This window comes from Pogona vitticeps, chromosome 4 (assembly GCF_051106095.1).
Source record: "Pogona vitticeps strain Pit_001003342236 chromosome 4, PviZW2.1, whole genome shotgun sequence".
In the NCBI taxonomy this organism is placed as follows: Eukaryota; Metazoa; Chordata; class Lepidosauria; order Squamata; family Agamidae; genus Pogona; species Pogona vitticeps.
Window position 1 is genome coordinate 20,567,892 of NC_135786.1, and position 13,635 is coordinate 20,581,526.

Here is a 13,635-nt window from a genome sequence, read left to right on the forward strand (position 1 = left end):
ACTAGTGCAAGGCGCGTTATCACCAGCTCAAGTGCACGAGGTGTCAGGATGCTCGCTCAGGTGAAGCTCGCGTCACATGGTGCGTCCACAGCCAGGTCACGTGGAGGCGGGCTCACTGGTTGCTCTCCTCTACCCTCTCCCTCCTCCAACGTGGTGACCCCTTCCCCTCCTCCCCTCAGGGAAAGATGTAGTCCCGGCTGGGGGCGGCGGAGGGATAAGCGGGCGGCGTCGCGTTCCTCTCTCCGGCCCCAGCCGCAGGGCGCGGCGCCTCCTAGCGGAGCCGGGGCAGATCCCGCCGCCAACTCCCTTTCTCGCGAGAATCCCCCCACTCTGACGGGGTTATATAACCCGCTCCCCTCTACCTACTTTTAAAGGGCCCGCTTCCTGCCAAGACAAGAGAAGGGGAGGAAGGGCGACGGAAAAAACGAGTTCCATTTATTGGGGTCCGGTCGCCTGTTTCCCTCACCCCCCCGGGGGGGGCGCATCCCCCTCCTCTCCGGCCGGACAATGAGTCCCATATGCTAATGAGCGCCTCGCGTCACTTCCGCTCTTTCTCGGCCGCCATCTTGGCCAGGGCAGGTTCTGGGCAGGAGGGACCCGGCTGTATTGTCTGCAGGGCGCCTAGGGAGTCCCCCTCCCCTTCCCCGCGGCCCGGAGCTCGACACCCTTCACGCCGGTGACGGAGCCCTGCGGAGCTGCCGCCGCCGCCCCCTCATCCCTGCGCAGGCCGAGCCCCCGCCCTCCCCCCTCACAGCCTGCCCTCCCCCCCCGTCCGCCATCCAGCCCCCTTTGTCTCCCCCGCACCGCCGGTTCCGTTCCCCGCGCTCGTCCTGCCCAGACACCGCCTGGCAGCGGCCAGCCTGCAGCCGAGAACCGCTACCAAGAGGAGCGGCGGTGGTAGCAGCAGCAGCGCCGTCACCGCCGCCGGGGGGAGGGAGCGCCCGCCGCTGAGGAGGAGGAGGAGGAAGAGGAGGAGGAGGGAGCGCGAGCCCCAGCCAGGTAGGTGCCTGAGCGCGCGCAGGAGCCCAGCGCAAATTCTCTCCCCCCCGCCCCGTTTCTTTCTCCCTCTCGCCGTTGCCGCCGCCGTAGTCTTTCTCCTCCTCTTCCAGGGCTGCCGGGCCCGGCGGCGGCGGCGGCTCCTGTTGCCGTCCTCTTCACACACATGCTGTTGAAAAGCCGCCTGTGTTTCTTGTTCTCTGCCGCCGCCGCCGCCGCCTCCTCCTTCCAAGGCCGGGCGGCGAGGCGCGGGAGCTCGTCTCCAGTACTAGCTTCCTTGATTCTCCTCGGCTCTTTCCGCTCTCCATCCATCCATCCATCCATCTCTCCCTTAACCTGACTGCTTGCTTTAGGCTTTCGGCTAGTTGTAGCCCCTGCCGTCTCTCCGTTGCCTTTCCTCTCCCCCACCCCGTTCCTTGAAGGGAGGTGGCACATGGATGTTGCGCCCCCGAGTGTGGCTGTGATTGCACGGTCTGCATCGAGGAAGGAGGGAAGCGTTGGAAGTGGCGGGCGGGCGAGCGGGGAGGGGAGCAAAAGAAAGGATGGCGAATGCAGCCGTTTTATCTGGCTTGTTTAGGGCTCCTTTTTCCTTCAGCATGTGCGTTTCCCGCGGGCAGGGGAGAATGCAAGAAAAGCGCCCTTATTTCTGCAGAGTTGACATTGGAAATCTGGAACAGGATGCGGTGCAGTCAATGGAGACTAGCCTCTTCTTCTGTGACCCCCTCCCTTTCCCCAACGAGAGGTGTCGGGTGTACTGGAAAAGGCGGGATTCGTGGCTGAACCAGAGTGGCATCTCTGGGAGAGTAACAGGCAACCATCCACCTCTGCAAATCTTCCTTACTGCATCCATCCTGGTCTGTACTTGTTTTAACCTATTTCTTAAACAAAGAAGGGAAAGAAGGCTGCCTTCTGCTTCTATCACCAAAAATGTTGGAGTTTTTTTTTCTAGTGCGCTTTGCCATATCAGTGGATTTTTTTTCCTTAACCCCAGTTCAGTGTTACTCAAACATAAACGTAAGGAGCTTGTGGCTTAATATTAAAGCTACCGCTGCTTGGCATTTATAGCTATTGAAGTGGGGGAAAAACCCAGCCCCCACCCAAAATGCACCGCAGTCCTTGATGGAATGGAGAAATTAGTATATAAGTCAGTAGGGGGCGCATTCTCTACACTGGGTAAGGCTGCTGCAGAGAGGGGGGGAAGGGCCCCAGATGCACAGAATGGAGTTGCTACACAGCGCCTTCTATAGGCCTGGGAAAGTGGGCCTCTCACTGCAAGCTCAGTTGCTCTTAAGAGCTGACAGCAACAGCAGCAGTTCGGGCAAAAAGGTTTAGCGTGCAGAGTGTTGATTTAAAAATTCTGAACACTTCATCTGTGTTCTTGGAAAGTGATGGCCAACAGTCACCTTGTTGTGGTACCTAAAATCTTTGCCATCTTTGATGAATGTTAACTGCCTGGACCTTTTGCTAACATTCATTGAGATTGGTTTTTAATGTGTGAGTGAAGCTGTCTGGTAGTTCAAAAGTTATGGTATACTTGCTGCTAAAAGTAAGGTAGTGATTTGAGTTGAGAAAGTAAACCCAAATGATGCTTATCTTTTCCTAGAGTTGAGTACAAAATCTAAACTTATTTGTGAGTCAGGATGCCTTTTATCCATTGTAGTTGGAAGGTTGTTGATTGCCCTGACAATAGACATTCTTAAGAGGTTCTAAGAGTGCAGTGCTTTTTACAGGCACTGATTTTGTTGAAGGTGAACATCCTCCTTAGATAACTGGTTTCTTCCATACATTGTAACTGCTGTTCTTCATTGTAAATAAGCTGCATTATTGTGATGTGAGTTCTTGGGGGAAATGAAACATCTTTTACAAGTGCATCCCTGTTGCACCTGCTGATTTTATTCTGGGTATTTTAGTGTTTAATAAAGATAATATGTCAGGAAAAGGAAAGTGCTACGTGTGCACTGTGAAGTGACCTACATTTATATACAAGTATTTAACTGCTGCGTCTCAGAAGTCTGTTTTCTTGTCCCAGGATCTCAACTACCACTTCTTCACCGAATGATTCTTCACCAGAGACTCTGCCTTAGTTTAGAATAAGAAGTGAGAAGGGCAGAGGTGCAGTTGCTTTGAAATCAGGAGCAAAAAAAGACATAAGCATTTTGATGGGAACCAATCAGCATCTTGGAGAAATGAAAGAAGCATAACTTCCCAAGTATGGCTTGTTGAGGTTGTCTCATTTGTAGTGTAGTTGTTTAAAGAATGACACTGTTTCAGTATACAGGACATAAACATCTGTCAGGAAGGATGTGCATTTTATCATAGTTAGCATACTTTGCACGTTATAGAAATGTGTTCAGACATCAATCCAAGTTTATTTGATTGGTGGGAATTCATTCAGGCCTCTGAATTACTACTTGTACCTATATGCTTTTTGATTTTGGGAAACATTCCCATTCATTGTGTTTTTAATATTTAGGAAGAAGCAGTGATGAAAAGGATAGCAACTACAAAATTTACATATTTGCTTGTTGGAATACTCTTGAGAAATGTTTAGTTCTTACTCCATTGCTACAAGTAGCTGATCAGGAATAATTCTGATAAATCATGAAAATCATTTTGCGGTTGATATGTCTAGATCCTATTTCCTGAAACACTTCTGTGTTTGCCTAATACTGTTGCTGCTGCTCATTCCAGAGTTAATAGTACAGAGCCTAGTTCTGTATGACATAGTTCTATTGTAATTTTAATAAAATTAATGCAGAAACAGTTTTACATTTGGCTACATGTATCCTATTGCAAAGCCAGATGATTTCCTAGCTGTAGCTTATTTTAAAGTTAAGGGCTATAGGTTAAAGGAAGAATGTCGAAACTGTGTGTCATGAAGTAGAAGTAATTTGTTAGTTGTGTCTACATACACAGAATTTCTAGACAGTTACCTCTGTCATGCCTTTTCACAGCTTATGTTATTTAAAATGCAGTGTGTCTAGAGGAGAAAAGATACCAGAAGTAGTAGTCTAAAAAGAGTTCCGAATATTTACTACAGCAAGTCTCCCCCAGTGAAAAATAAATATTGAAAACTTCCCTAAGTAAAATAATAATAAATAACAGATGGATTGTCTGGCACTAATCTCATCCCAGGAACAAAGCACTGTAATCACTGGAGAAAGATGGTATGTGTTTCCTGTGGGAATACTTTTATAAGCAAGTGCTGCCCTGGCTGTTGGCAGCAACAGCCACCTGGAATGAGGTGGGAAATAGGGATAGGACTTCCATAATTTCAGAGCATATAGTCCCAGAATTTGTCCCAAACCAACCCTCTGTCCTGGATGAATTCTGGGAGTGAAAGTGCCAAACCAGAAGGATTAGACCAGCCCTTTCTACCTTCATGTTGTTCCTGTGCTGCTTTTGCTTCAGACTTCAAGAAAATCACCTTGCTAGTTCATAAAGATCTATGGAAGGGTGACTGTATAGAAGCAACTTTCAACGGGCTAGCTCCCCCATGCACCTTCATGAGTTTCAGAGAGCCTTGGGACTCTTATGAAGTAACAGGATGATTTTCTTGTCATTTGAAGTAGAAGTGGTAACATGGAGGTAGGAAAGACTGATCTAATTCCTTTCCATTTGGAGACTTTCACTCCCATCATTTAGCCTGGAGAATTCTGGGCAAATTCTGGGACTGAAAAATGTGAAAGTCTCATCCTTAATGGGGAATACTGTATTCAGTTGGCCTTTCTTAACTGTAAGAGGAGGAACCCCACTTTACCTATAATTTAGTACTGTACATTGTTACTTAAATTGTGGATTGATATTTATATATCAATAAGCATATTTCAGGTGTTTGACTGAAAAACTGAAAATAAATAGTTCATGGATGTTTAACGTAACCGTGTGATTGGTATAATAATTTTTAAAGGGAAAATTATGTGATTAGAATGAAATACTATGTATGAGAGTAAACATGTGGGCCAAAAACAAAGCTTGTAATATGCTTGTGTCCATTGGGGCAAGTTTTGGTTATACTTTTGTTCTCTCTTGGGGAGGATGGAGGTCTCAGGGCAGAGTATGTGCTTTACAAGTAGGTAACAGTTTCAGTTCCAAGGATCTCCAGTAGAGGAATTTCCCATAGCAGATCTTGGCCAGCTCTCATTCTGAAAAGTTAAGAGAGCTGCTGGAATTTCAAGTCAACAGAACTCAACAAAGAGGAGAAACCTGCTTCATGGAAGGAAGTGTTTGTTCTCAGTGTACATGGGGATAGATGTTCATCATTAATAACAAAGTTGAGACAATTAGCATTACTTTATGAAGAGCTTTTCTCAGGCTTCAGTCACTTAAGCAGTTACTTAGCACTGTGGAGAGTCAGTAAGGCTTGTTACTAACTAAACATTGGGTTATGCTTCAGTTACCTTGGAGGGGTAGAAATAAAAGTTGTAATGAATACTTATGCACAAAGTAAATCAGTTCACATCTTATAGCTAGCATGAAACAAGTGTCTTCTCTAGCAGATCTAAATAGAATCTGTTGGCAGTATACATCCCTACATCACATAGTTGCTTCTTTGTAAATTTCTATAATGTTGGCTCCTGCCTGTGTCAGTGGGCAAGATACAGAAGTATACCAAGATTTGTGTTTACCTAAATACTGACAATGCAAAATGCAATGCAGTATGCCCTATCTAATTCTGTGAGCTTTTGGCACACTTGCCAGAAAAATTTGACTACAACTGGTTAAATATTTCTTTGCCTAGGTAGTTCCCTTGATGGCATTTTGGATTCTCAGGAACTTAAAAGATGCTATAAGATGTTCAGGACCAGTGTAAGGTAAGGTGTTCAGAGATGGTACTTAAAATAGCATCATATGTTTTGTGAAAAAGTAGCATTATCCCCACAATTCCAAATATGTTTCAAAATTTGAAGTTTTTTAAAAATTTTGACTTGATATTTTAAATCAAATGTTGCTTTTTATGAATGAATTTCCATTATTTTTTACAGTTTCTCATTTCCAATATATCTTTTCACATGTTCATTTGGTGCAGTTTTGATTGCTCTTGAGTTCCAAATTTCTAAATACCCTATCTGTTAATCAAATTAAACAACAACATGTAGTCTTAATAACATTTAAGTGAAATTAAAACAGTATTGAAGCATAGAAAGGTGAACATCTATACTCAGATACTTGCTAATCTTCTGAGGTTTACTGGGATTTATTGATTTATGCATCTACATTAATGTGCTTGAAGGTTTGTGCTCCATTTAAGAGAGAAGGGCAGAGGATATTGAGATTAATAAGCTATTACAGAAAAAATATGTTTAGCATTGCTATGTTTTCTCTATCTTTTTCTAAAACATGTTTGCAGTCCTTTTCTCTTAGCCTGCCCACACATAATCTGTTTGATTCCAGAACTGTTGTCTGTACTGACATGACAACACATGTAGACTTTTTTTGTCAGATTTAACCATCTAACCTCATGTCCTGTCTGCAAGGTACCCGTAGATACGTTTTTGTAGCAAATGGCCAAAACTTCATGCAAGAAGAGAATATATCACTGCCTGTCTTCAATGGTGGGATTTATTCATAGTGTCCAAACTATGGGAACAAGCTCAGTTATTTTCCTTTTCCTCTTTTTGCACAATGACATGATGGGAGACATATTGGATTGGGAAGCTGCAGTTTTCCCTTGATGTTGAAAGTGATTTTAAAAACTCCCTGCAAACCAGCGCTCATCTTGGTTTGAAAATCTCATCTGTATGGAGTGTTTAAGCAACCGTTCCCGGTTTGGATGACATGAATATGACAAATGGAGAAGTAGCTTTAGCTCTCTCTCTCTCTCTCTCTCTCTCTCTCTCTGTGTGTGTGTAATTTGTCTTTGTTATTCCCACTGAAGTAAATCATAGCTTGTTGGATGGGGAATGCCATATTTGAATCTGGCTGACATAGCTGATTGTCTGAAGTACAGGAGTACTCAGAAGAATGCATATCAATACTCTTCATTTCTGATTCTTTCAGGTTATATTTTAGAACCTAGTATCCTTCACCTGCCTTTTTCCCCTTGAATTTACTAAGTTTTCATTGGATAACATCAAATTGCTAAATCAGGACTAATCAGCCTATGGCTATCCAGATGTTACGGATTTACTACACCTATCACCGCTGGCTAGCTAGGTTGGGTCTAATGAGAATTTCATTCCAATAGCTTCTAGAGAGCCATAGTTCTCCAGTCTTCTTCTTGGTGCTACATTTGACTAGTGCATAGCAGTGTGCATAAATAATGTACAGTTGTCTACTATGTAGCAACTGTCAGTTTTTCTCCATTTCTATTCTAGTTCTTTTTGTGTTAAGTCTCTCCATGATCCACCCTATCTTCTTATTAGAGATGGATACAAACCGCTGTTTTGTCCTTCATTCAGAGGTATCACCCTGGCTTCCCTGCCCCATCTCCTCTGGGTGCTGCCTCTGAATGGGTGCCCACGAGAACAGATGGGTCTGTCAAGTGCCAAAGGATGATCTACCCTACCCGCCAGTTGGTGCCCATCTCTACTTCTTATATTCTCTGTTCGGTTGACTTAAATTGATGATGCACTGAATTGGGATGCCAGGATGATTTTCAGAGGAGCATTGGTGTTCTGTAAATTCTGTCATTCCATTCTGTTAGTAATATTGAATTCAAATAGATGCCGTTGAAAAAGACTGGTTCTTAATAGAATAATATTTATATGCTAGATGTGGGATGAGGCAGATATGCACATTTAGATTCTCAGGAACTTAAAATTTGCTTTCTAAACTGATAGTAGCTGAGGTATATTGTCAGATATATTTTGCCAGGTAGAAATGAAGGGAAGGAAGCATAATTTTCTGATAGACCAAAATTAAAGAGTATATAAAATTAACCATTTTAAATAGAAAGGTTCTTAAACATGAGGCCCCATGAGGTTTTAAAATACATCTCTATGAAGCCAGACCATTGGTATGCTAGCTAAAACTTGTAGAAGTTATAGCCTGAGAACATCTAGGCCTCCAGGTTTTAGAAATGCTGATTTAACATCTAAACATACAGTGCATTATGTGGGCAAGATGTATCCGAAACAAGTAATTTGATTCAAAAGTTTGTTGTATAACAAAATTCTTGCAGTTGTATACACAATTAAAATGATGGTCTCATTGAGAGTATGACTTAAATTTACTGCTTTTAGATAAATGATTCAGGTAACTAATTATGAAAATTTAGGTTGAATCAAAAAATATTGCATCATAGTCCAAGCACTATGATAAGATGAGCATTTAAACATGATTTGAATGGAGAGTTCAGGCTATGCTTAATTCACAAGAGTGAGAGAGGTTTACAGTGAAAACCTGCACATACCTACAGAGAAAGAACTTCCACTGACTAGAGCTGCAGATTTACATGGATGCTTAACTCTTCCATTCAGATCAGTGGAAATTTAAAGTGTCACCTTTGGGATTGTGCTCTGCGTATTTGATGTGAATGGGCTCCTGTTTCACTTTCCACTATACATGAATTAAAAGCCACCATTTAAAATAAGCATTTATTTAGCATATCTTATGAACGTCTAAAGATCTTAATGAAAGAGGCTTGAACAGGTCAGTGTTAAAATCATAAGAGAGGCAGTGGCAGACTTAGGCTGAAAGGGCTTGATTAAGGCCATCCAGCAAAGTCATGGCTGAAATTGGAGTAAGCAGCCAGGGCATTAATTGAAGCTTCACCGAATCATATACTGAATCATATGGCTAAATTAGACCACTGCACACTGTAGTAGTCAAGCTTTTGACTTCACTGCAGTTCCTTAGGTATATCTGTAAGCAGTTCAACTCTCCCTATAAAAGATTTATAAAAACAGTATAAAGTTATTTGTACTGTTTTGAATGCAAGATTTCCAGTTTCAGTTTACCTGTTAGCAAACAGATCTTTCCACTCCCTCAAAGTATATCACAATTGATATATCTGTTTTAAATACTACTTTTGGTTTTTAAAGTGTGTAAATAGTGTTGGTCATTTCTAATATGAATTTTTTAGTGCATGGATATATGATTTTCATGGTCACAAGTAAATATATCACAGTCCTTACAGTACTGTTGTTGTTCTGGCTTTTTGCCTTATAATGCAGATATTTATCTTAGCAAGTACATACCTGGAGGTCAAGAATTTTCATGTTGTTGAAAAAAACATGTAAAGAGATCCAAAGCTGACTACATTTTGAAGAGATTTGCTATGTTGCATCTCACCTTTAGATAATCTTAATGTTATATTAGAATTTGTGAAAGTTGACAGCAACAATGAAAATTCCGTCATGTGCAAATATGTGTGAGTAGCTACTTATTTATAAGTAGCTACTCACATATTATTTATAAGTATTTTCTTTTCTGTGAAGAAGTTTGGCTACATGTCCACTAGATGGCATGTAAGCTGTCAGTGGAAAATTCCAGAACTTGCCATGAGTGAGAAATCTATGCGAGTCAGGAAAGGTCTCTTTTAGACTGCAGAACAGACAGGAGACTTTGACAAAAAACAGGCAGGATATGTACCTAGATATGTATCTTTATCATTTTTCCCTATTAATATGGCAGTCAGGTGATGACTGCCATATTACACAGTAATTGTGTATAACTGAACAGTTTTTGAAAAAGACAATTCACCTTGATTCTGGACATATTCCATTTTAGTTTCCAAGCAAGGGGGAAGAGTTATGTGTTTTAAAAAACTAAAGCTTAGCCCATGGTGAGATCAGGTTTTCATCGTGCCTGCTCTTCTACATTTAATAGAAATATTTCATAAGAGCTAAACAGTGAAAAAAGCTCAAATAACAGAAATTACAAAGAGTTTTAGAGAAATGTGCAACTGGGAAGCCTTGGAATTATAGTTTAATATAAATCTTGCCCCTATACAATCTTTCCTAAAAAGTGTTAAATAGTATTTCCTGATCTTCTGTTTAAAAAGCTTTCTTAGAGGAATAGTAACCTGCTACATGAAGTACAACAAACAAGATCAACTCTACAGTCATTAATCCATGTTGAAATGTATAATCTTTTGGCAAAAGATAATACTTAATATTATAAAAAATGCTGTCTATCAAAATCTTCCAGGAATGTGTTCTAGTAGCACTCTACAAAATAGGAAAGAAGCATATTGTTTTTTACTAAAAAAAAAAAACAATGGGGAAGTTCTGTAGCTGAAAATGTTCATTTTTATATGATTATAGAAGATTTGTATATCTATTCTTGCCAGTGATAGAATTACTGTTGTTTAGCTTTTGCTAAAAATTCATCTGTGGATGGATTCAAGGGAATGATTTTCCCTTGCAGCATTGTAGGACCGTGGTACACTAATTTATTATGAAGTGGGTGGTTGTGCGCGTGTGCGCATGCCCACTGCTTCTGACTAAGTTTTTACTGTCAGATTTTAAAAAAATATTTTTGCTAGTTTACCCACTGTCCTGCAGTGAATTCAAAGTATGGTAATTGCCATCATGCATTGCTGTTATCCCTGAGTGAAATTGATGAATTTAAAATTATCTGAAACTCATCAGAGGGTAGTAGTTATTTACATGTGGTATGGGCTATCTTAAGGTGAATTATTATTAAAATTGATTCAGAGTAAATTATTACTGACATTTGTGAATTAAAACTGCACTATAGTGAACTAGAAATTTGGACTATTTAATGAAATCCTGTTAGCAGAACCTAGGCCACATAAGGTAATTACATCATCTGCTGCAGCTATTCTTCATGAATTAAAGACTTCAGATTTCTCCCTTAGGCTGTCTTGAGATCCCTTTTGTCCTGAGGATGTCCTTGTGGACTGTGGGACACAGTGAAGTCTTTAGTGTCCAAAAATTACTGTTAGCAGGATGATTCCAGTGATGAATTAACTGCACAATCCTAAACAAGGTTAATTCATGCAGTCTGATCAGAGTTAATTCTTGTAGTGAAGGGAAACTAACTTGGTTTGAGCTGGACCTTGTTTGCTAATACTGATTTAAATGTGGAGTATGCGCCATCCTAAAGTTGTGTGGTACTGAAACAAAAATAAAACAAAACCCATCATACAATGAATAAAATTTTAACTTAAATTCAGATATTTTCTCAACTTTATCCTGAGCTGCCAAGGTTAGCTCAAGCAGGTTTTAGTGCTTCTGAAAGATGTCCGGTTGAATGTGGCCAATTTGTTGTGATAGAGAGTTACAGTATTGGCAAAGGGCAGTGACCAAAGAAATACGTATTGATGGAAGTAAAAGTTTAACCTCTGACACTGTGCTGAGAAATGTGGCAGATATTTTCTTAACCTTGATAAAGGAAGAAGATACTGTTGGGTAGACTTACCTTTTCAGAAATAAGACCTTTTCCTTTCTGTCTTTTTTCCTCTGCTATCCTAGTGTATCTTTTTCTGTGTTTGCCTCTTAATGGTGAGCAGCTGTCTTGCTTTAGCTGTTTCTGTTAGCAACTGTAGCTCCACCTGTAGAGGGCCTCTAAGCCCAACTGTCATGGAACTTTAAAATTCTGGCTCTAATGTTTATTATTCGGCATTCTGTCAGGTATAGCTAGATGGGTGAAAAGTAGCAGATAAGGAATTACATGTAGGTTCAACTGTATTGTATGTTATTCTCTTTGCAAAGAGAATAACATACATTATATGTTACATATTCATAGGTATATAACCTAATACTGTATACCTATGAATACTTTTGTGAATCCAGAAGGACTTTTCATGTTTCTCTCTAGCAGCTACCCCTATCCCTGGCAGCATAACTAGCAACTGTTGAAACTGAGGGGATTTTCAAAAGCACACTATGGTGTAATACAGGGGTCAGCTGTTAAAAGGGGGATCTAAGGGCCAGCAGCACAAGTCCCTTAGGAACCTCTGGATCCTGGGCCATGATATTCCTATTTTGCAGTTGTGCCATAGCTTAATCATGCTGCACTGCAGCCCAGCCTTACATATTCCAGGTGTGTAGGACTGGAATTTCCATTTTCTAGAGCATGTGTTGGTTCGAAATGTTGGAGGTGGTTCTCCTATAGGGCACCGTATTGGGCAGGGCTTTGTCGTGCCTTGTATATAAAACAGACTTGTCTAAGTGATGAATTGTTCAAGGCCAGTAATTTAAGCTAATTGTATGTATCAGTTTGCTTATTGTTTGTATTTTTAACTGCATGATGTACTCCATAGGAACTTTCCTGTCTCAGGAAGCTAATTCAATGAGTTATATAGAGCTCAACTGTCTTCAACAAGCAATGGAAAGGGCCATTTTCTGTGAAACTGTAGGAAGAACCTTCTACACCCATTTCCCTATTGTAGCAGTTTTAAGTATCTTTAATTGAGATTTATTTATTTATTAAATGTATGCCCCGCCCCTCTAGACCATGTCTAGATCTGATACTCTTCCACCATTTTCTCTTGCCTTTCTTTCTAGTCTTTCTTTGTTTTGCTTACTTTTAAAATGTAAAATTCAACTTTTTGTTGTAAAATGCTATGGACATATAATAAGAATTATGTCCCATAAGTAAATTCTGATTTACAGTGAACATTTCCATGCATTTCTAGATAGAGAATAGTCAGAAGTGGTTCACCATTCACTTCTTTTTGGGGGGTAGGGGGCATCCTGGAATTGTGTAGCTTCCCCAAAGCTAGCTTTCTCCCCAGGAGCCACAGTGGGAAATTGAGCTCCTAACCTCTGGCTCCACAACCAGATAACTAAACCATTAAACTGTCCAGCCAGCTCTTTATATCTGGATGAAGCCATATATTCAAATAATGGGTTAATCCAGAGTTGACTACCTGAACGGAGGGACTCCAGCCAGTGGAAGAATCTCCTTCCAGCAGAAGTATAAACTGCAGGACAGTGGGTTGTTTTTGTTTGTTTGTTTGTTTGTTTTTTGGCAATTTCTTCTACACAATAGTTTCTCAAAATAGAGTTTAGGAAGATTCTCTGTAGCTTCATAGCTGATTTTTCACAATGTCTTCTAGCCGCCTAGAGTGGTCTATTGACTAGATAGGCTGGATATAAATAAAATAAATAAATAAAATAAATAATACCTTGCAGCTCCCAAAAAGTGCTTTTGCTCTTTCTATCTTTAGAATCTTGCAGTTCATGAAGTTTTACTCTGTGACTCTGGAGCCACCCACTGAATGTGAGCAGAAATGCAGTAGAATAAACAATTGATGCAAGTTACAAAGGAAGAATGTGCATAGCTGAAATGAATGAAGCATTTCATTTTGTACGAAGGGAAGAATTATTGCAGCAGTGGTACTTCGAGACACTGTTTTTTGCAAGTTTTGTGCACTTTCTTTTCACAAAGTGCAAATGTTATTCTTTGTGGTTTTGCTGTAAATTAAGGTAGGCAACATGGTATGTCCCTGCAGCCCCCCAATACAGTCCCTAGGCCCATTTCAACGCAAATATTGTCCCTCAATGACAAATTTTGCTCGTAGAAGAATCTGCTGTAAGTTTTGCCTTATGCTATGGTACAATTTGGTCTCGAGTTCCTCTGCCTCTTCGGAATCCAGCTTGTACTTCTGGGAGTTCTCGGTCCACATACTGCTGAAGCCTACCTTGCAGGATTTTGAGCATAACCTTGCTAGCGTGTGAAATGAGTGCAATTGTACGGTAGTTGGAGCATTCTTTGGCACTGCCT

General features: G+C 40.9%; 1 protein-coding gene across 10 annotated transcripts in view; it reads left to right on the plus strand.

The window, feature by feature from the left end:
- The first annotated feature begins 862 nt into the window (after positions 1-862).
- ADNP (activity dependent neuroprotector homeobox) overlaps positions 863-13,635 on the plus strand; it is a 63,722-nt gene continuing 50,949 nt past the window's right edge. For 2 of the 10 annotated variants that reach the window (XM_020779505.3, XM_020779507.3), the window contains exons 1-2: positions 863-999; positions 5,738-5,810. The gene's annotated coding sequence lies outside the window, so the exon portion shown is untranslated. Of the gene's footprint in view, positions 1,000-1,467; positions 1,851-1,968; positions 3,206-5,737; positions 5,811-13,635 lie in introns of those variants that run through there. The other 8 variants (XM_072996844.2, XM_072996850.2, XM_078392177.1 and 5 more) reach the window with 7 other exon arrangements.